Source organism: Phalacrocorax carbo, chromosome 22, assembly GCF_963921805.1.
Source record: "Phalacrocorax carbo chromosome 22, bPhaCar2.1, whole genome shotgun sequence".
Taxonomy (NCBI): domain Eukaryota; kingdom Metazoa; phylum Chordata; class Aves; order Suliformes; family Phalacrocoracidae; genus Phalacrocorax; species Phalacrocorax carbo.
Genome location: NC_087534.1, coordinates 5,300,842 through 5,322,382, shown reverse-complemented (window position 1 = coordinate 5,322,382; position 21,541 = coordinate 5,300,842). Strand labels below are relative to the sequence as shown.

At 56.1% G+C, this 21,541-nt stretch overlaps 1 protein-coding gene across 33 annotated transcripts in view; it reads right to left on the bottom strand.

Annotated features, from left to right (window-relative positions):
• EPB41 (erythrocyte membrane protein band 4.1) overlaps window positions 1-20,287 on the bottom strand; it is a 95,799-nt gene extending 75,512 nt beyond the window's left edge. For 12 of the 33 annotated variants that reach the window (XM_064471652.1, XM_064471656.1, XM_064471663.1 and 9 more), the window contains exon 1: window positions 946-1,108. The gene's annotated coding sequence lies outside the window, so the exon portion shown is untranslated. Of the gene's footprint in view, window positions 1-945; window positions 1,113-10,813; window positions 10,942-20,161 lie in introns of those variants that run through there. The other 21 variants (XM_064471667.1, XM_064471670.1, XM_064471671.1 and 18 more) reach the window with 7 other exon arrangements.
• Between the last annotated feature and the right edge of the window lie 1,254 nt (window positions 20,288-21,541).

Here is a 21,541-nt window from a genome sequence, read left to right as displayed (position 1 = left end):
CACGGCTGGAAAAGAGCCTTCGCCCAGCCGGGGCCCCACCACAGCACCCACGTTCAGCCCACGGGTGGGCGAGTGGGGCCCCGCCACTTTGCAGAGCCCGGAGCTCTTCCCCACCGTGTCTCCTTCCTCCTCCTCCTCCTCCAGCACAATGGACTCTGCGCAGAGCTGGGGACCCCGGCTCGGCCGCCGGCAGCCCCGGGCACCCACCACCCCTGCAAGAGGGGACGCTGGGTGCCAGCTCCCCCGTGCTGTGTCCCCCCCGACCCGCCACTCCCCCCCTCGTCTCCCGCCTCCTGCAGAATCCGTCTCTGGCTAAGGCTCAGCCTCCGATGTTCTCCATGACACACGCACCCCCGCGGAGAGCCCGCACGCCGCGCTGTGCACGCACGGATACGCCGCGCACACACACGGGCTGCACACACACGTGCACCACGCGCACAGGCCACGGCGGACGCACCCCACGCACCAGAGCTACCCACACACACACACACGCACGCACGCAGCCTGTGCAGGCACTATGCGTGTGCAGACCAAGCGTGCACGCTCAAACCCCACGCACGCGTATCCTTTCCACGCACAGACCACGCGCGCCGTGCAGACACAGGGCGCACCTTGCACGCAGACCGCGCGCCCACGAACCCGCGCACGCACAGACACACTTGTGCACACACGCCGCGCACACGCAGGCACCCCGCGCACGGACCCCGGCACGCGCACCCCGCCACACCGCGCACAAAAACACGCGTGTGTACATACCATACGTGCCCAGGCAGCAGGCAGACCGCGGGCACGCGCCCATACGCCGCTTGCACGCGCGCGCGCACACACACACACCGACACGCCGCGCAAAACCCACGCGCGCACCGGTAACGCCGTACACGCAGGCGGACGGGCTACACCCACGGACACGCCGTGCACACGCACGCGCTGCACGCGCGCACTTACCCGCCCGCCGAGAGGGCGCGCGCGGCCGCCCCCGCGCGCGCCGCCCGCCGCCCTCACACCGGGTCCCGCAAAGCAGCCCCCCCCTCCCCCCGGTGCGGCGGCTGAGGGTCGTGCCGAGCCGCGCCGTGCGGAGCCGAGCCCAGCCGAGCCGAGCCCAGCCCGCTCCGCTCCGGTGTCGCCGCCGCCCGCGCCGCAGCCCCGCCCACCCACGGGCCCGCCCCCACCCACAACACTGTAGTAAGTTCCCATTGGCCGAGGGCAGGGGGCGGGGCGCCAGCGCAGCACTGCTATTGGCGGAGGGGAAACCGCGGCTGCCGGGGAGGGTGGGGGGAGCGGGAGCGCGCGCCCCCTCATGGTTTCCCCCCCCCGCTGTCTCCCTCCCTCCCTCAGGGCCGCCCGCGGGCACCGAGCCCCAGCCCGGCGGCACCTCGGTCCGGCCTCGCCTCGCCACCTCCCTCGGCCCAGCGGAGAAACACGGCGCGGAGGGCTGAAGTGACAGGATTACCGCCGGCCCGGCGCTAAACCGATGGCGGGGTGGGGGGGGTGGGGGGAGGGAGCCGCGATCTGTTTGGCGCCGCCCGGAACCGGTACGCCAGGGGCGGGAGGGGCCCAGCGCGGCGGTAAGGCCGAGCGGCAGCGGGCTGCTCCCGCCTCCCTCCCTGACCTAGATTTTAAATACAGTTCGCTGTCTCCCAGAGAAAGTTGTGGCCCAGAAGGGAGGACCGGGGGGGGGGGAAGAACTCGAGGGACGGGGGGGTTTGGGGACTCTTCTTTTTTTTTTTTTTTTTTTAAAACATAAGGAACCGGACAGGTACTGGCTCAGGCCATAGGGTGCCACGCCGATAAAGCGACAATGGAGATGGTGAGCTCTTGGTCAGCAAGAAAACCCCACAGCCACGCTGGTGAATGTGCAAAAAAGGAGCAGTGGCACAACCCCTGAGACTGCACCTAGCAGCACCAAGCAGCTTTTCCTCACCTACAGCCAAATTATAATACGTTCTTTTTGTCAGCCAGAGCTCTCCAGCTCTCCCCACTACATGCGCTGGAGCAAAACACTGCCCAGCTTCCCGTCAGTGCTTCCACAGGGCTCCAGCGAGGTTGCTGCCAGCACGCCAGCCTGACCAGCTCCAGGGAACCAAATCCCTCTCAAATATTTACACAACCCCAAAAGACACATGGCACTGAGGCATCTCCGTTAGCTTCCCAAAGAGTATTAAGCTATCAGGCTCATTATTCTGCTTGCATTAAGAGCAACCGCCCCACCTCTTCATCAGCAGATAATACCCTGGGCTAACAGGCACTGGTGGAAGGGCTTCACCCTCATGCTGAAGCCGTCTCTAGTACCAACCCAGCGAGGACCACTCAGGCACTAAGGTCACCCGTGCTAAATGGGAGCCAAACAAACCCAATTTTCCAGAAAAATTAACATGCTTCTCACACCCCTTCTATGTCTATAACATTCAGCTCTGCCAAAACATGCAGAACAGGGCAGCTTCCCCCTTGTCTTGGTGTTGAGATCGCTTGCAAAAAGCTCCTTAATGGGAGGGAAGAGAGGTATTTTTGACTTAAATCCAGACTATCTGGTGGTTTCCTTGGACTCAGATGAGCACATTCAAAGACAAAGGCTGGGAAAGGTCTGGCGGCTCCAAGTCGCTGCCCCTACACCAGGGACAGGCAGTTCCCCTGAAACATGCCCTGAAGCTCCAACTTCACTCCCCGCGGCATTAAATTAACACGTTTTAATAGCCCAGGCTGTGAAAGGAGGAAGCTCAGATGTCTGGCGCTGACCCACCACAATAACTGCTGCCTTTGCTACTGCTCACCCACGGACGGGCTGAAAACAGACTGTGTCAGAAGGGAAACACGAGTCCAAAGGGCTTTAAGGAAAAAAACACTGAGCAAAGCCACCACAATTTTTGGATGCGAGGGGTTGGCAACAGCTTCTCATAATTACGAAAAAACAAACAACAAAACCATGCTGCTTCGTCATAACACGCACGCGTGCTGACCGACGGCAGATTGCAGATTACACAGAGGAGAGACCAGGGCAACGAAAACTTCGCATCAAAACGGTGATTTAACACCACGCAGCATGTCATCCCCCATGCTCAGATCACCAGATGATCCACAACTCCATCTGCCAGCATCCGAGTATAGAGAGCAGCAGCTCCTGTTTTTTGAGCCATTATTTCTCAGGTGAAGCATTTACCCACAGGGAGCACTAGTGCAACCTGCCGCACACGCTGTGCACGAGGGCAAAGGATGCTGTTACTTCTTCAGTCCCCAAACAAACGGCCGAGGGTTTGAACAACAAGAGAGACTTAAAAGCGGCAGAGTCACCAGACATGAAAAGAGGCACATGGTCTGTGCCATGAGAGTGCCTTGAAAATGTTCTTCTGGGGCAGGGTGATTTGAACTTAGGCCAAAGCAATCCTTTCATAAGGAGTAAAAAAAAAAAATAAAGGAAAAAAGAAAACAAAATAACCCAAACCCAACACTTCTGCATATGGAAACACCACCATCAACACCACACTTCTGCTGCAAATCCCTGGCTTAGCTTCTAACCTTCTTCCTACACAGCCCCAAACTGCCCTCTGAAATCCCATAGGAAGTAATGGAAATTTCTTAAATTCTTCCCTATAAGAACAGATTGCCCCGTGCCAAGCCCAGATTGCAAATATTTAAAGAACTCTCCCAGTTACAGCTGGTTTAAGTCGCTTTATAGGAGTCAATTAGAGATTGAGAATTATTTCAATAAATCAGGATTTCTTGGTATTCGGCTGCTGGATAGAGGAATAAGGAGAGGAATTATATTCATTTTAGGCATGCGTTTGTGGTCTCTAAGGCAGAAGCTGTTCCTCGCAAGCTGAAAGGCCACTTGGTAAGTGCTCAGGTCCCAGCGGACTCGGTCAGCACAAACCAACTGGGTCACAATGGAGAACGATGCCAAACCCTACCCTCTGCCTGTTATCCGTGCATGCAGCTAGCAAGCAGCTCAGAAGTACACGCTCTAGCATCTTAAGAGCATCTAGACAGTAGAGTAAATCCACCTCAAGCAAGGCCTTCATAAAAAATATCTTTTGTAAGGTGATCCAGTGCTCTGCAGGGCCCTGCAGGATGGGCTGCTGGTAGGATTTGTTGTAACAGGGCTCCCAATTTACACCAGTGCCAGTGAACACCATGCCTAGAGCATTACTGGCACAAATAGTAAACCACACAGAGCTCTCCTCGCCCCGAGGAGCTTCTTGACGTGAGGAATTCCCAATCTAAACAAAGGAATGGTGCATCACGCTCGTATCAGTGCTCCCTCCCCCAAAGCAAGCAGGATTTAAGGTGAAGAGAAATACTCAGGATTACGCCAACTTTTAGGAAAACAAAGAAATTAAGCTGGTCAACTGAATCACTCAACCACTGCTGCTCTAAGTGAGCTGGTTGTGTCTGTATCATGCACACGTTTGTCCACACACAATAGACATATTCAGTTTACGTGCCACATTCACAGATTTTGCTAGCAAGTGACAGTCTCCAGAGCAGCAGCAGCCATTTCATAAGAGCAAACAAGGTGGGAGGAGAGCAGGTGGCTCAGTTTTGCCAGCTACTGGCCCTCTGCCCTTGGCTTCTCTTCCGAGATTACTGTCACCATCAGCAGCGCTGACTTGGCTGATAGCAAAAGGCCAGGATGAGGTGTAAAGGAAATCTCCCTCTGGCTTCACGAGCTTCGTTTTACTGTAAAACGTTGATCTAGAACAAAGATCTTTCAGGTAAATGATTTACCTAGAAGGAAGGGGCACTCCAGCTAGCGCTGCATTTCTCCAGCGCTCACCCCTCGGCGTAGCACACAAAGCGGCAGGCACAGCGGAATTCCCTGCCAGAAAAAGCCTCTGACAGGCTGAACTCAAGAAATTTTCACAAAGAACTAGAACACTCTGCACCGCTTTGCTACAACACGTGTGTGGGCAGTGAAGGCAACCTGGAACGTCTACACTCACCTGGCTCTGGGTCAAGTATTTAACCAAAGATTAAATCTCGTCCAGCCCATCGCAGCACTCTCCAAACCCAACAATAGATTCATTGTTGGGCCAGTTATTAAAGGACCAAGCAGTGCCCTCCATAGTTAAAGAGACTAAGTGATTTTGCTATTGTAATCCCACTTGGCATAATGGCATTTAGTCTCAGGTTTTGCTAAATCCAGGCTGCTTCTCCTACCCCTGGTTCCCTGCTGGAACCTTTTGCTTTGGCTGGTTTTTTCAACAGCAGGAGTTGTGCCCTTTGAAGGCCATTGTTGCCAAACTAAAACCGCATGTTCTTCCCATGGCAGAAGAACCCAGTTTTCGAGCTGCTACATCTTTTTGGTGCTGGGCTGGCTTATGTGGATGCCTTTTGGGGAGATGGGGAGGGCAGACGGGACAGCTGGGCAACCCAGCCTGCATGCCTAAGAACTCCCATCCCACCTGGAATCTGGTTAATTTATGCAGAAAGCTCCCACCATGGGTTTCATTGGTTTGCGTGAAGTTGCTATTCACTTGAGCTGGTGTCATGCAGCACAGCAGACTAGCTCCAAGAAGAAAGAGAACAAAACAGATAAAGAGGAGCATCAGCTCTCTCCAGGCTGCGTGCCTATGCGGGGAGGAACAGCTCCCTGGAAAGTCAGCTTTGTTCCAGGGCTTAGGGACAGTGTGTAAATCACATTTCTGCCAAGATGCACCACTTAAAGATTAGAGGAGGTCAGCTTCAGATTGCAGGATCAAGTTTTCATACGGTGACTGTTTCTACACTGAGAGAGAAATACTTTTTCCCCTAAGTATGGGCAGGAAGTATTAAACATACAAGTGGCTGCACTTAAAGGATCTAGACGGTGATTTTAAAAAGCCTGGAGAATAGATGGAGAACACTACAGGCAGTGCTGTGAACACAAGCAGCGCAGGCTCAGGAAAAGGGAGAATCCGTGTGGCACGAGCCTGAGCTCCAAGAAGAAATGGACTGAACCATGAGAAGAGCTGTTGCAAGAGACACAGCCGGCCCAGTGGCATGCTGACCTCCATCAGGTCAGGAGCTCTCCCTCATTTCAAGCATTTACCAGTTTTTCATTCCCTAGCAGTCTTAGCAAAAACACGACTAAAAATAGAGGAGCGTGCTGCTCACAGGGAGTGCTCGACTCCCTGCCCCTTGTTAATAAATTCCAGGAGACGCTGCTGGAAACCTCTATGTTTGGGCAGCAGGAAGAAGTTCAAGCCCTTGCGCCAACCTCCTAAACCAAACAAGAAGAGCCAGCTTGGCCAGAGACGCAGCTGTCACTTCAGCAGGGGACAAGCTCAGCTATGCAGCCTTTGTTGAAATAAACCCAAAAATAACAGTTAGTGCCACCTAGGGACCAGTGCTACGGCAGGGAGGCAGAAGAGCCATGCCACAAACAAAGGATGTCAGTGGCTGCTTTACTCCTTGCATGGATGAGAAGTCAAACCGCAGCGAGGAGAGGTTCTGGTCTATTTAAATAACACCAGGAAGGTAGTTTTTGAGCTGCAGCTTCTCCCCAGAAAGGCACCGGTTAGGTGAAGCTTTCATAAGGGGCTGCTCAAGCGCAGATTTGACTCCGTACTCTTATTATGCTCCCAGTCTGGCCAAAGATAGCGCTCCCTCGGCCTCAAAAGACCCAGAGCTCTTCGGTTCTGGGAAGGAAAGTTTCAAGATCAGGATTTGTGTAGGACCAATGTGTCCCCAGCAGTAAGCCAGAGCTACGTACTTGGCAGAGCCCTCTAGTCCGTACTAACGCATCACTTGTAATCCAAAGGCCAGGCAGCAAATTCACCCAAGCTGTGAACCCAGCACTAGACAACTGACAGCAGTTTGTTATCGCAGGCCAGGCCTGCGCATCAGTGAGGGACACCTGGCAAGACCTAACACCTATTTAATTAAGGCTTTAGCTACAGAGAGCAAATACAGCTTCTAAACAGAGCACGGGCTACCTTATTTCTTCCAGAAATAAGAGTTGAAGCTCCGCACCACCTGCCTGCTATCTCCTTGGACCTTGCAGGGTTTGTCTTCAGCTACCAACTGGATCAGACTTGTCACCCCACATCCCTTCTACAGAGGATCCCACAGCCAAAGTCTGCCGAGAGAAGCATGTCTGCAGGTGCGCAATGATTAACTGGTGCACATTTACATATCACAAATAAATAAAAAAGACTTCTCAGCTTGTTTGAAATACGGTATATTAACCTTTGAAACTGGCAGTCATGGATACCAGCTTCAAAAAGATTAATATCAATAGGAAGAAATCCCAGAGGATAGCATCACATTGCTGCTGGTTCTTCTGGAGCTTTACAAAATAAGGCATTTTGAGGCTTTATTTAAGGTCATCTCTTTCCATGCTCATTCTATAAAGAAAATCCAAAGCGGCTCAGATTTATAGGCAGAACCCAAGTACTGGAGGAGGGGAGAGAGGGGGAAATCAGGAGTTGTTGAGGAAAGCTGTGGGTATGGATGGAGAGACGGGGAGGAGAGGGCAGGAAGCATGCTTCATCTGAACTGTTGCCATTGTGACAGTTAACTGCTAAGAGTTGTTCTCCCTGAAAAAGGTTTGTTCCTGAAATAAATAATATAACTGTTAGTTCAGTGGGTTCTGCAGGCCCACAGAGGCTGCAAGTCAACATGGTGTACGCGGTAAATCTTTCGAGCAAGAGACGCAGCAACAGCTTTGAGATGCACGCTAGCCAGATCTCACCCCTGCATTCAGCTCTCACCACAGACTGCATCAGAAAGAAGCTAATAATCATTAAGCTGCCATCTTTTATTTCTAATTATTTGCCTCCACAGCAGGGTTCCTCCAACCATCAAGCAAAAGGGAAGCAAGTCTCAAAGGAGTAACTGTTTTGAAGAGGGCTTGCAGCTGCCACCGCATGAATGGCTCTCCAAGAACAGTAGCAACTGCTACAAACTGCCGGCAGAGCTAGGAGGAAAGCATCTCTGTTTAGCCTGGTTTTCAATGTTGGTTTTTAGGTCAACTAAAACAGCTTTTCTTATGCAACGAGAGATACAGAAAGCTCACTTGCTTTTGAGTTTTTGCTTTCATTTAATTAGATGGTAATTCAGAAGGCAGCACTGCTACTCTAAACACCACAATGAGAACTATTTCACTGCCTTACAAAGCACCGAGTGAAACCGCTGAGCTAAGCCAGCCCTAGAACTTGACACCGCATTGGATTCTGATGGTCTCTTCTGAAGGGGTGGGACAAATGAAAGAGATACCCTGCTACCACATTGCCAGGAGAGGTTCAAAGCAGAAAATATCACTGAAAGGTGGAAAAGCAGACCTTATTTGCTCTTCCTCTTTGAGCTATGTGTGAATAAAAACTAAGGTGAGGCCCAGGTGACAACACAACTGCCATTCAATTGCTTCACGAAGCAACGCCCTTCTATAGGAGACCCACGAATTAAGGGATAGAAAGAAACAATTTCGTGACAGGTAAACTTTAAGATTACAACATGTGGTTCCCAGCATCACCAATGCCAATGTACGGACAGAGCAAGCCCAGCAGCAGCCCGTTAGCGGACACGCTGTGCTTTACCCCCTCCTTTGCCTCAAAGACAGCTCTGAACATTTTCCAGCCAGCGCCCATGACCTCACTTCGGATTTCTTGACAGGCTTCAAATAATGGCAACATATGTGAATCTTAGCTTGAAGGTCAAGAGCACAGCCTCAAACGTCATAGGCTCCTCTTGCTGCACTTGCATCTTCAGCATTTTTCTTCAACGGCTTCTGCCCTCCAGCTCCTTCCAGCACATCCTTTTGTGGAAGCTGCTGCTGTGTTACTTTTAGGACTGATGCCCAACACTCTTACCAGGCCAGGAGAGGAGGTTCACTTACTACAGCTCCCATGCATTTTATGTTTACCTAAGAGATAAGCCAGGCTTAAAGATGGAAAGGCAACCTGAGCCTGCCAATTTCTTTGCTGGGTGAAGGTCAGGGCTGTCCCTGATCCAGTGAAACTGTACCATACAACCTTTATCTTTGCCATCGCTAACAAGGTACCACTTAGCTTTCTTGTTTGCTGACCAAGATTAATACCAAGTATTCAGCAAGCAACAAATTTCGTCTTGTACCGGGGTCAAAACCCCAAAGGCCTATAACAAGCAGGACCATTGAAATGCAATTCTTTACTCTCTGGGCGGTATGTGAAAGCCAACAGACTCCCCACACAGACAAAAGTCGCAGTGGGACTGCTCTGGGGAGAGCAAACCAGGGGTTGTTGGGCTTACCAGCCTTCTCAAGGACGAAACTCACCCTTGACCAGAGACTTGTCACCCAGCGATAACCAGAACGGTGACTGTGTCCTGAAGGCCTGCTCAAGCACGAAGGAGGAAGACCTTGCTGCCGCTCACCTGGTCCAGGACACACTGGCACAGCTACAGCCGCTGTGCTGGCAGAGGCACGCCTCTCGCCAACCCACTCCAAGTCACACGAGTAAGCACTTGCAGCTGGCTCCAAACATGACCTCCCAGCCAGCATGCTGCCAGCCTGCACTTCTTGCAGCTACACCTTCGGTGCGGAGGAGCTCTATTCTGCGTTCAAATGACTGGTGGGCGTTTGCTGGGGATGGGAGCTCGGCACCTCTGATCAAGGCAGGTTCTCTAGTTAATTAATGATCCTTCTTTTAGAGGCTTGGTAGCAAAGCACAGCTCATTGAGAACAGGAGACAGCTGCTCAGCTTCCAAATATAGTGCTTCACTTACTTCTGTGTAAGAACAACAGGTTTATGCTTAGATTTGATTCATCTCCCCTGTGAGGCATCGTATAATAATGCTGAGTTTAAGAATAAAGCAATCTGTTTCCAGCACCTTCCTCTGCTTTCCCTTCAAGTCTTTCATCAGTGACTGGCAGCACATCAAGCACTTGGGCACGGAGCAGAGCTGCTCTAAATACGCTCAGTCCTTCCCGTTACTGGGAGAGAAGAAGCTGTTACTGGGGAAAGGGAGTAATGGACAGGAAAGGGGAAAGCTTAGCAGGAGGATACTTTAGATTTGAAAAGAAAAAAAGTCAATTAAAGACTTCTGAAGTTTCCAGAGACAGCAACCTCAATGCAAAGGCACCACTGCATCCAGAGAACCAGCTTTACCAAGCAGAGGCCCCTTTCCTTCCTCCACCCTGAGCGCACACACCTTACTTTAAGAGGTGCAAACAGCACCTCACAGCCAGGCTGAGGTGCAGGCACCAAACCTCTGCTGGGAAACCATGAGGATCCACCCCACCAGGACCTTCCCTCTGTGCAAAGCAGGATCTCCATGAATGCAAGCTGGAAACATCAGTGCCTGCTGCACTCCTCCAAGCTCGACAGGCATTTCTCCTCCTCTCCTGCCAGAAGGGCCTCTGGCTCCTCTCCGTGCCCAGCGATGCACCGCGTATCTGCAGGTTTGCAAAGGGGAAGCCAGCCCAGCACTGCGCTCCAGCCTTCAGAGAGTCCCTTACACAACCACAGCACTGATTTACCATCAACAGCTGCCAGGAGGCATCTGGGGAGAAACAAAGCGTTGCTTTCCACTACCAAAAACATTTTCACTTCCATTTGCTCACTTGCTGGCACTCAGTGTGTTTTTATCGCCGGGTCAGCGCTCCACAGAAAAGCAAGAAAAGGCAAGAGAAACTACTGCTGGGGGACTTTTCATGTTATTAACTTGGCCTGGAAATTGCTATATGAAGTGCTTTTCAATATTCAAAAATCCTCACACACACACACACGAGATAAATCCCACTGTTTGGTAATAATCAATGCTCCAGGGTTTAAGACAGAATAAACAGGTCAGTTCATCATTTAAGTCCAAGTGATTCATTTCAGCTCTTTCCCCTCAAAGATCTAACAAAGCAGGTACTTACCCAGAGATGAGATGCCAGGCAAACCACGCAGGCAAGGCACCAAAAATCCATCACGGGGCAGCGTATAGAAGAGAAAGGAGAAGAGGCACTGGTTAAAAAGCAGTTCCAGCTAATAATGAAAAACCCCACGCACCCACCAGAAAAATCCCTCCAGCCGCAAAGCCAAGTGCTCACACTTGTATTTTACACGAGCGCTGCAACAGAGTTCACGTAAGCGAACTTTGGTGTCTGACTCTTCCCCGAACTGAAGGTGAAACCGGACGTTCACGTTGAGCCACTTCTTAGAAATGTAAACACGAAGTGGGGAAGGAAAAAAAACCAACAAAAAAAAAAATTAGACCAACATTACTTAATGCTGATAACACAACGAGCGGTGACGCAGGCGTCCCGTGCCTGCCAGCCTCCAGCGACAGCAAACAGAGCCTCCAGAGCCCCGGCCGGTGCCTGGGGAGGCACGGCACGGGTCAGGCACTGCCGAGCCCCGGGCAAAGCCGGGCTGGAGAAGCGGCGAGCGCCGGCACGGAGGCTGCAGCCCGGCCCCGTGCGCTTCTGCGTCGGTCCGGCTCCTCTGGCCTTACATAACTTCTCATGCAAACTTCTGCAGGGGATGGACACGGCCCAGCTCCTCCAGCCCCAGCTCCACAGGGCTCCAACTGAGCCCTCTAGTGGGCTTTAAAAACTCCACAAAACACCCATAGACTTAATTTAATTAACACTCTGCCAGACGCCTCTAAACCCTAATCCTCCCAACAAAAGGATCATTAACTAAATGGCGAGATTCAAGAGAGCAGTGGTGGTCTCGGCCGCAGCAAGGCCGGCTGCGTGCTCCAGCGGGCACACGCCGGCGCCCGGGCAGGGTGCCGAAATCCAGCCAGATCCTCAGCCCACGTCACCGCCCCACCAAGGGTCCTGCTCTGCACAAACGCGCGCTCGAGCACTGCACCGGGCACAGGACTGCGCACCTCCTCTACAGCCATCCTGCCGCGCTGGAGAGACAGGCACGAGCCCGCGCCCATCCTCCAGGATGCACAGCGATGCTGACAGTCTCGATAGAGACTGAAACCCCAAACTGCTGAACCAGGAGAGGATTCAGGTGGAGCGCTGGTTGGTTTGAAGTGCAAGTAGGTGAAGAGCAGCTCACCTTTCAAAAGGCTGCCTTGTCCTTCAACCGAAGGCTGGGAAAACACCTCCATCTCACCTGGCCCTGCCAGCATGAACAGCAGGAAGGGTTTTCCTCACTTAAGACAGTGGGCATACATTGGCAGACGAATTTACAGCACGCAGGGTGCAGTCTAGTAAGCTGCAGTCAGGGAAAAGCCCTTAAAATCAAAGTTTCCCAGCCGAGGAGCTTCACCCCAGTGAGACAGGGACAGAGATCTGGGTTTGCCCTTTGCAGGTGGCTCTCTTGGAAAGCCACCTCCAGCTCCTGAGCCACACAGAGGATCCAGAGCACTGTGGCTGCAAGGAGCACATCCGTTAGACTACTCATCAATAAGGTGAGCAGGAGCAGAAGGAAGCCTAATTACAGGGCAGGGATTGTTCCCTCTGGGTTCGGATGTCAGCGGCAGCCTCAGCAGGGCCGTCCTGCCCCACGGGACAGGTGTTCCTTGACAGAGCCCGCAGCAAGCGCCACCTTTCCCTGTGCCACGTGCAGAGCCCGTGGTCCGCGGGATCCTGGTTGGGGCTCTTGCAATGAGCTGCAGAGCCTCAGGCTGCGAACCTGAGCATGCAAAACAAGGAAGACTTCAGCCATTGCTTGTAAAAAATCTTCTCTTGGCCAACAGCAGCCTGCACAGCTCACTCTGGAGATGCTACTGCAGCCCACCTATTAGGCAGTGGTCCCCTGATTTTGGTGCTGTCTGTGAGCACCCCAGTCTTATCAGCAGCTTCTGAAGCTCAAATCTAAGCTCCAGCTTAGATTTTCACCAGGGCAGAGACTAGAGCAGCTGCTAGTGGGGCAGGGTCATACCCCAGAGGCTGCCACAGCTTGAGGCAGGGCTTTTAGGGTGGCCAGGAGATGCTTTAGCACACTACCTCCCCCCAGACCAACGCAGCCTTCCCTGGAGGGACCTCAGCCCTGCAGGGCACCAGCCGAGCCCATCACAGACCCCCGATGTTTGGGTCTGTATGCTGGAAAGCATTCACAGAGGTCCCCATTTTCAATAAGTGCCTTCTGCCCCTGCCCTCTCCCTGCAGCTTTTCGGGATGTGCCTCCAGGACAGAGCTGACACATCGTCAAGGCCTCCTTGCCTGAAGATGCAGGAGCAAGTGTTCCCAGAGTTAATGAGGCTGTCCTGCTTTGACCCCGGGCAGTTTTTGGCAGACACAGAATAAGCAGTCCCCTCCATGTTCACCTCCTGGAATAAATCCCAAGAGCTCCCGACTCCCCAGTGCAGGCAAGAACACAGATGGTCACAGAGATTAAAACATACAGAGAATTAACCACCCCATGCAAATGAGCTTCTTCATCCAGCCCCAGAGCTGCCAGGTGGTTTGAGGTACAGCGCTCGGATGTGATCATCATGGTTTGCTGAGCTCCGATAACAGCCTTGTATCAACCTGAACAGGGGCCAGGAAGTTTGAAGGCAGTTTGTAGGGGAGGCAAGATGCAAACTGCCAGAGCCAGGCAGTTGCCGTAACCACGTTTGCCTCTTGCTACAGCAGCACCAGGGAAAAGCCTGGCCAGCAGCACGGATCAATTCTGTGCTCGGATATCTTGTGTATTCCCACCAAAAGGCAGCTCAGATGGATCAAACAGCATTGTAACCCCAGCACAAGCCATCCGCAACTCCAGATGCTTCCCCAACACCTCCGACTGCCGCTTGCGAGGCACCCCTGGGCTGGCAGCAGGCAGCAAGGGAAACCCACACCGGCTCCCGCTGCCTTTCCTAGAAGGCTGAAGTCTTGGCGCTCGGCCGAGGCACAGCAACTGACACAGCACACCGGGAACGATCCGACCACCACACGGGGCCGAGTGACCTTCCTGAGAAAAGCAGGGCTTTCTCCAGGCTGCCTCCCAGGGAGGAACTGCACCCCAAACCCACGAGCGCATCACCAGCAATAGGTTTAAACCATATTTCATTTTTATTCAAAACCAGAGAAAAAAAGTTCTGAAGTGAGTGGACTCCTCTCGCTCGCTCACACCCCAGCTGCCAGTCGGTACTTTTAAGGGACAGGTTTCAAGCTATGCAATGATACAGATGACCATGTTTGCTATGAAGAGCCTCCACTCCGCATCCAAGGAAATCCCCGAGCAGCGCTGACCCCATCTGTGAGCCCGCGGTGGCTGAGGCCAATCCCGACCATACGGGAGAGGTTCACCTCCACCTCAGACATGGGCCCCCCCAGCACAACGTCAACGCAGACGGAGAAAGTCACATTAGAGCCCAACATGGCGCAGGGCCGGCCCAGCATCTGCCCTCCATCGCTCCCGTGCTCAGCGCTTGAGTTCCGCAGATGCAGGGAGGCCACCCGGTGCCATTCATGTTTGATACGACCCTCAATGCAGAGAAAGAGCTCCCCTTGAGTTCTGAAGTGCCCACAAACATCTCCAAGGGTTTTTAGAGAGCAGATACAGAAATACAAGCCCTTAAAGGTTGGTGCTGCCTGGCAAGCAGCTAAACCATTGCTGCAATCAGGGACAGCAACCAAGCAGGGATCAGCTCACAGAGGTCATGTACGGCATGATAAACGCTGTAACGCTTCAGCTGCGGTAATGCCCTGGCTACAATGATGCTTCAAGACATCAGTCCACCCCAGCTCCCACCAATGCTGAGCAGAGCTCATCACTGGCACTGGGCTCTCCAGGCTGTAAGCAAGCTCACAGCTTCCCTGCATCTCCCACCCCATCGCTGCGCTGCGCTGGCTTGTTTGCGACACCTACAAGATTGCTTTAACACCGCTGCGGTCAGAGCTTGGTCACTCCAAAGACTCCCAGCACACATTAGGCCTCACAGCCCCTTGCTCAAATCCAGCCCAGGCCAACCGTGACCAGATGTAATTACCTACATGAAAGGAGCTCAAAGCCACTTCAATTAAGAGGATGCATTTGTGCCGTCAGGCCAGGGTTCCTCCTCCTTTTTTGCTGCTTCCCAGGGTGCCAAAACTTGCCTCACATCAAGTGAACCAGCAAGAACTTAACCTCCTTCCTTGCTACCAAATCAGGCTTTCCCAGGAATGGCAGGAAAAGGCAGGTTTCTTAGTCACCTATTATGAGCAGGAGTGAAAAACACTTTAACAGGTATTCATTCATTTAATCGAATAGCACACAGGGCGTCAGTGGCTTTAGTTGTGCTGCCAAAAGGTTTTGGTGTGTGCGTATGGAGGAGCAAGGGCAGGCCCTACACCCCAAAACACTTCTGACGGGCCAGGCAACACACTGCGTCCACAGGCCGGTGTGGGCCCAGGGTGGTTCCGACAGCCTCAGCATCCTCCCAGATGCATTTCCCAGCTGCCTTCAAATCACAAAGCTGCAGGAAGCAGCAGCAAACTCTAGCTAAGAGGCACAGCAAAATAAGACAACCCAGGCTCCCTTCCAGCCTCTCCTCCTAAAATGCGCAAGTGAGAGGCAGCTTTTGAGCCTTCCCAGGGCAGCAGGGTCTGCCTCGCACGATGCTCAGACAACATAAAGCCAGTTTGACCCAGTGTTCTCTGCCCCTGAGCAGACCCCTGGGCCAGGAGCCCAGATGGTGCCTGCGTGTGCACTGCCCACAGCGCCCCGTGCCTGCACATCTGATATTCCAGGATTTTCTCAGGGGACATGAGGAGGGGACTGGAGACAAACCATGCTAATTGGATAGATGAAGAGTCCTCCGCAGCCCTATAAAGCTGTGAGCAGCTGCTCAAAACCTCTTGTGAACCACAAAAATAGTTTCGTCTAAGGAGCAGGCATGGATTAAACGCCACAAACGCCCTTTTCTCTGTGCAAAGCACATTTTTCCCCATTGCGGTCCCTAAACAAAAAACAGACCCGCAGATCGAACCAGGAAATTCGGCAAACTTTGAGCACCAACAATAGCAGGAGGATTTTCCAGACCTTCAAGCTTGTTTTGCAAGTCCCAGATTATGTAAAGCGCCGCTCTGCCATTGTCGGGGAAGCCGCGGTGCCTGCTCGGTGCCGGAGCCAGCTGGCACCACGCTGCCCTCCCAGCAGTGCCTGTACCTAGCAAAGGCGGCCGGGTCTTGTGCAACACCACAGATTCCTTCCCAGGCACCTTCCACTGCAGCTATTACCATGTGGCAGCTAATTGTTATGTGATTAATCATCTTCCCAGGGTCTGTGGTTGCTTTCCAGACTACCATCCTGCCCAGGCGTTAGGTTCTAAACCAGCTGCCCTGGAAGAAGAGTCTCCTTTGTGTCTACACGGCAGCTTTACCGTGCCGTCACGGCGATGCCCAGCAGTGAAGCATCCCTTCCGTCGCTTCACTAATCCTTGGCTTTTCTGCCAGTTGGGATACGCCAGAGGAGTGAGGCGGTTATCGCTGCGCACACATCCTCCAGGAAAACAATATGAGAGGCTGAACTCATTCTGCATTCAGAGCCCAGCTGGAAAAACCCCGTTGGCACCCCCAAGGCAGGCGGGACAGGAGCCGGCACCCCCAGACCCGGCTCCACTCATGATCCGTGTCCCTTGGCAATGGCCTCACACATGGTCCTGGTGCATTTGCCTAATTAAGACCTAATGAAGTGGGGAGATCTATTGTGGGCCTGGCAGGGGAGCAGATGTGCCCCCTGAACCCGGCCGCTGCTGGGGGAAGCCCGCTGCTGCCTCCAGGGTGAATCAGCAGGAAAAGCTCAGGCCAGGATGCTCAGCCTTGCAAATTCAAGACCCTGCTGCTCCGTCAGAGCCAGGGAGAGAAAAATGCTCTGTTCATCAGCAGCCTCTAGTGGGGAGAAGCAGGCAGACGGGCCGGCTGCCTCGGAGGGACCCCGCCAGCCCCGGGGCACGCAGCCCACCGAGCCCACCCTGGCTGACCCCCTCCAGCCTGGCCAGGGACAGCACCGCACGGCACAGCCCCGGTGCTCACGCCGTAAGGGACCCTGAGAGCCACGAACCGAACCACCACGGCCTCGGCGGGGCGTCCAGCATACAAGACTGCTCAGAGGGGTCACCCCCAGGCGCCGGCTGCCTGCCCACACCCAGGTGAAGCACCGGCTGCAGCATCTCCCCATGAAGCCTGACTCAGAGCCTCACACAAATGACTACGTGAAGAAAAAAATATGCATAAAAGGGGCAACCAAAATATCCAAATCCTTCCTGAGCAGCTCACACAAAGAGAAACCTCCAGCCTGATGGTGGGTGAGTCCATCTCCCCCACCCGAATCACACCTCAGACAGCTCCCACACCTCCAACCCACAGCATCCAGTGTGGCCAAGAGCCATTTTTGACCCCAAACTTCCAGCCACCACGACCTTGAGCCTCCTCCCACAGCTGGGAACATGCACAAAGGTAAAGCGCTGCTCAGGACAGAAAGGACAGTATCTGCCCTTTGGGGTAGGGACTGTCCGCAGCCTGCTTTCCTCCCCGGGGAACGGCTGCGGATGGAGCTCAGAAAAAGCTTTGTTATATATTAAATTAGTGACGTATCTTCAGAGCCCCTTGCTCGGAGAAAGGCTGATATTTTGCTTACCCTCCGAGTGATCTTCACCCACCGGTAGCTCTGAAAGGACCACGCCGGCCCAGGGGGTACGCGCGGTGCAGAGAGATGCGGCTGTAGGCAATTCAGGCAGCTGCCAGGCTGCGCGCCGGGAGGAGAGAGCCTCGTCAGAGCAGCACCGCCGCGGATGAGAAGGCACTTTCTCTCCTCGGCAGGGTTTCAAACCCTCTCGAGAAGGCCTGAAGTTTCTCTTAAGCGCAAGGCAAAGCCAAGCAAAGGGACGGGGGAGGCTCCCGCCGCCCGCAAAACAGCTTGAGCACGACCACAGGGAAGCAGTTGGATGCACGGAGGAACTTTTTGCTGCCGCTGACTCGCTGTTACCATCACGACATGCAGAAGCGGCACGTGCCCCTCTTTGGGTGAGAAACAGGAGGGGCTACCAGTGCTGCAATGAGCTGGGGGAAACCCGCGTCTACACACGCCCCGGCGCTCCGAGAGGAGCCGTGCTGTGGCTGTGCACCCGGGGGGACACAAACTGCTCCCCAAGTTTTGGCTGCCTCCTTTCGGGGACAGGCACGGCATATCTGCATCACCCACAGGCACATTTAACATGAGCAGGGCGACAGCTGCAGAGGAAGGTTTAAGCTGAACAGGGAACCTCAGTCCCGCATCACCCGAAGCCCTGGCGTGGGTGCAAGTTACTCCCACGGACTAACCGGGTTACTCTGGCAGAAAGAGGACGCGGAGGGGAGCGTGCTGGCAGCCCTGACCCCGGCTCTCCCGGAGCCATGTCCGTGCCTTCGATAATGCCTTAGGAAGGGAGCAGCAGAGGGATGGAGACCATTTTGGGGCGCACCTTCAGGAACCTAACTTGCTCCCGCACCCCAAGGTGGCCCCTCTCCCACGGGGCTGCAGAGATTTCCTCGCACTGCCAGCCTTCCCCATCCCTGGCCGTTTGCTCCGGCTCACCCAGTCCCGCTGCCAGGCAGTGGCAGAGCACAGGTGAGGGTGCTGGGGGGCCCGTCGGCGCACCTCACGCCAAGCCGCAGCCCCGCACGCGTTTGCGCAGCCCGACCTCATGTAGAGCGTGCGTCGCCCGATGTCAGCCCCTGCCCGCCCGAGCTGGCGGCACCGGCCAGCAGCCTTGGCAGCGACCCCGCTGCATGCGGCTGCCAGCACCGCCCGACCCTAGGGGTCCGCTGTGGGGCTGGAGTCAACACCCACTCCCGCCAACCACAGAGCAAATGTTGATTTTTCCCATGCGGGAGCCTCGGTGTAAATCAATCCTCGGGCGAGGGGGCGGCTGCTGGCAGCGCCAAGCCAAGGCACACCCCTCCATTGCAACACAGCCCTAAAGATAGCCGCTGTGCCCTGCGACTCCGGCCAGCGGCTCGCACCCCGTGGCACCTGCCAAGCCCACCGGGAAGCGGGGAAGGCAGAAGCCCCCGGTGTAGCCCATGGCACACACTAGAGAGCAGGTTCACCGACCCCTCGTCCCGCAACAGCTGCAGGAAGGCGAAATTCAGGAAGGGAAGAGATTGCAGGAACCGCCGCGGCCACTGAGTCCCGCTGCACACTCCTCTGGTTGCAACATCAGCGCAAAGCACCCCCCGTCTAAAAGGGGATGTGGCGAGATAAATCCCCGCAGCCGCACAGGAGGAACGACGCAGAAAGTTGACGGAGAGGGTTTAGCGGTGCTGGATGAGCGCGGCATCGATCCGCGCTGGCACAGGTATCGATGGGAGGAGGAGGCTCCCGGGACTCTGCAGCTCAGCCGCCGGCGGCTTCGGGAACAGTCTCGGCGGGCGCGGACGGCTTCTTGGAGAGAGGGGAAAGAGCGCGGCCGCCCCGAAGCCGCGGGCTGAGCAGGCTGGGGCTCCGGCACAGCCCCAGCCAGCACCGAACACCTCCGGGAAATCAGAGCCCGACCCAGATGCCAACGCGGGAGCTGCCGCCGCCTCCCAGGGAGGGACGACGGGTGCTGCCGCCGGGAGCGCGGGGTGCGGGGAGGGGACCCGGCTCCCCGAGGCTGCACCCACCCATTCCCCTCCCCTCCGCTGCACCAGCGGGAACAACGCTATGGGGGGAAAACAGCCCAGCCCGGGGCGGGGGCATCCCCCGTGGGGCAGGGCCCCGCGCCCCACACCTCCCCAGACCGAGCCAGCTGTGGGCCCCCCCCGCTGCCCCTCAGAGCACGCCATCCCCTCCCCTTCAGCCCCACGCACCTCCCAGCCCCACTGCTATAGCCCCAGTGCACCCCATTCCCCCCACACCCAGCCGGACCCCACTGGCAGCCCCCCCACTCCAGAGCAGCCCACATTGTCCCTTCTGCCCTATACACTGCCTGACCCCGCTGTGGTGCCTCCCTGGTCTCCCCAAGCCCGAAGACACCCCACATCTCCCCACAACCCCCCCTACCCACACCTCACTCACTGAAGGTCCCAAAGCCCGACCCCCCCAAACCCCACAGCACCTCACATCTCACTTGACCTCTGTGGGTCTCCCTGGCTCCCCAAGCCCCAGGTCACCCCACACCCAGCCTGACCCTATCAAGGACCCCCCTCCCACCCCAGAGCACTCCACGGCTCCTCATAACCCCCCCCACCCCATAACCAGCCTGACCTCCCCACGTGACCCCAGAGCACCCCAAATCCTCCTATAACCCCCCACCCCAGCCTGACCCCACCAGAGGTCCTCCAGAGCCCCCCACCCCGGGGGTCCCCGAGCCCCCCCCAACCCCCACCACTCACCCGGGCCGGCGCCGCTCCACTCCGCACCGCGCTGCCTCCACCTGCACCGTAGGCCCCGCCCCCCGCTGACGTCAGCGCGCGCCCCGCCCCCTCCAGGCCGCCGGCCGCGCCCATTCGCTACCACTTCCGCCCGTCAACGCCGCGGAGGGAGCGGGGCCGGCGGCGGCGCGGCGCTGCAGTGGGCGGGGCGGGCAGGTGACCGTGTGGCGTCACGGTAGGCGAAGGGGCGGGGCGAGGAGATTCCCCCAAACCCCACCTCCCCGCGGGGGGCGCGTGACCTCCGAGCGGCGCCGTGACGTCACCACCCTATATAAGGAGAAAGTGTTTCCCGCAGGTTCCCTGCACACCCCAGGGGCCGTGGGTACCCCCGGGCGGGGTCTGGGGCCCGGCATCACCGTGGCACAGCTGGCAGAGCCCCAGATCCCCCCGAAAACCAGCAGAATTGGCTCTTTTATAGATTTTTACACTCGTTTTCACCCACCTCGGTTTTTTACCACTTTTTTAGGAGAAAAAAATAAACCCATCCCTACCCTGGGGGGGGGCTGGTGGAGGTGGGGAGCCCCCACCCTGCGCTCGCCCCAGGGAGGCTGCAGGTGCCCCGGGGGTGACGCCGCCCTGCCAGCGGCGTGGCCGGTGCCGATAAGGGCAGCGCGGGGCTGAGGCACGGCCGCAGCCACCCCCGCTCCTCACCAGGGTCCCTGCGCGGCACCAGCTGCCCGGAGACCCGGCCATATCCCCGGCGGCCACGGGGACACGCCTGGGCTATCGGTGCCGTGCAGGCGGCGGCTGCAGGCGATAAGGGGGGACCGGGGTGGCTGTGGTGGTGGCGGGCTGGGATTCCTCCCCATCGCCAGCACTGAGGGCCTCGCAGGCCTCCCTGTGGGCCAGGATGTGGTGGTGGCCCTGCGGTGGCGGAGGCAGCCCTGCGCTGGTGGCCCTGTGGTGGCGGTGATGGCCCTGCGGTGGTGGTGGGTGCGTGGGGCTGGGCTGGAGGAGGTGGGTGCTGCCCCAGGGCTGGGCTCAGCAGCCGGGCACCCCACGGCACCCAGCCTCAGCGACAGGGTGATCCCACAGGGAGGTGCCTGGTGCCACCTAACGGCCACCGCCCTGGGGACACTGGCAAGGGCTGGCACCGCGTCCCTCCCCAGGGCCTCTCAGCCTCCGATGGGACAGATCCTGCTCCGGGCTCGGAGCCTCGACGCCCCCCTGCAGCTCCCGCTCAAGCTTGACGGGGCTTGTCCCCCCATCTCCTGCCTCTCCCCAGGGAGCCCGAAGCCTTCCCCAGGGGATGAGGAAGGTTTGGGGGGGAGAAAGAGCCTCTCACACCCACTGCAGTGCCTGGGGTGGGAGAGGGGGGAGCACCTGGCTAATGTGATGAGA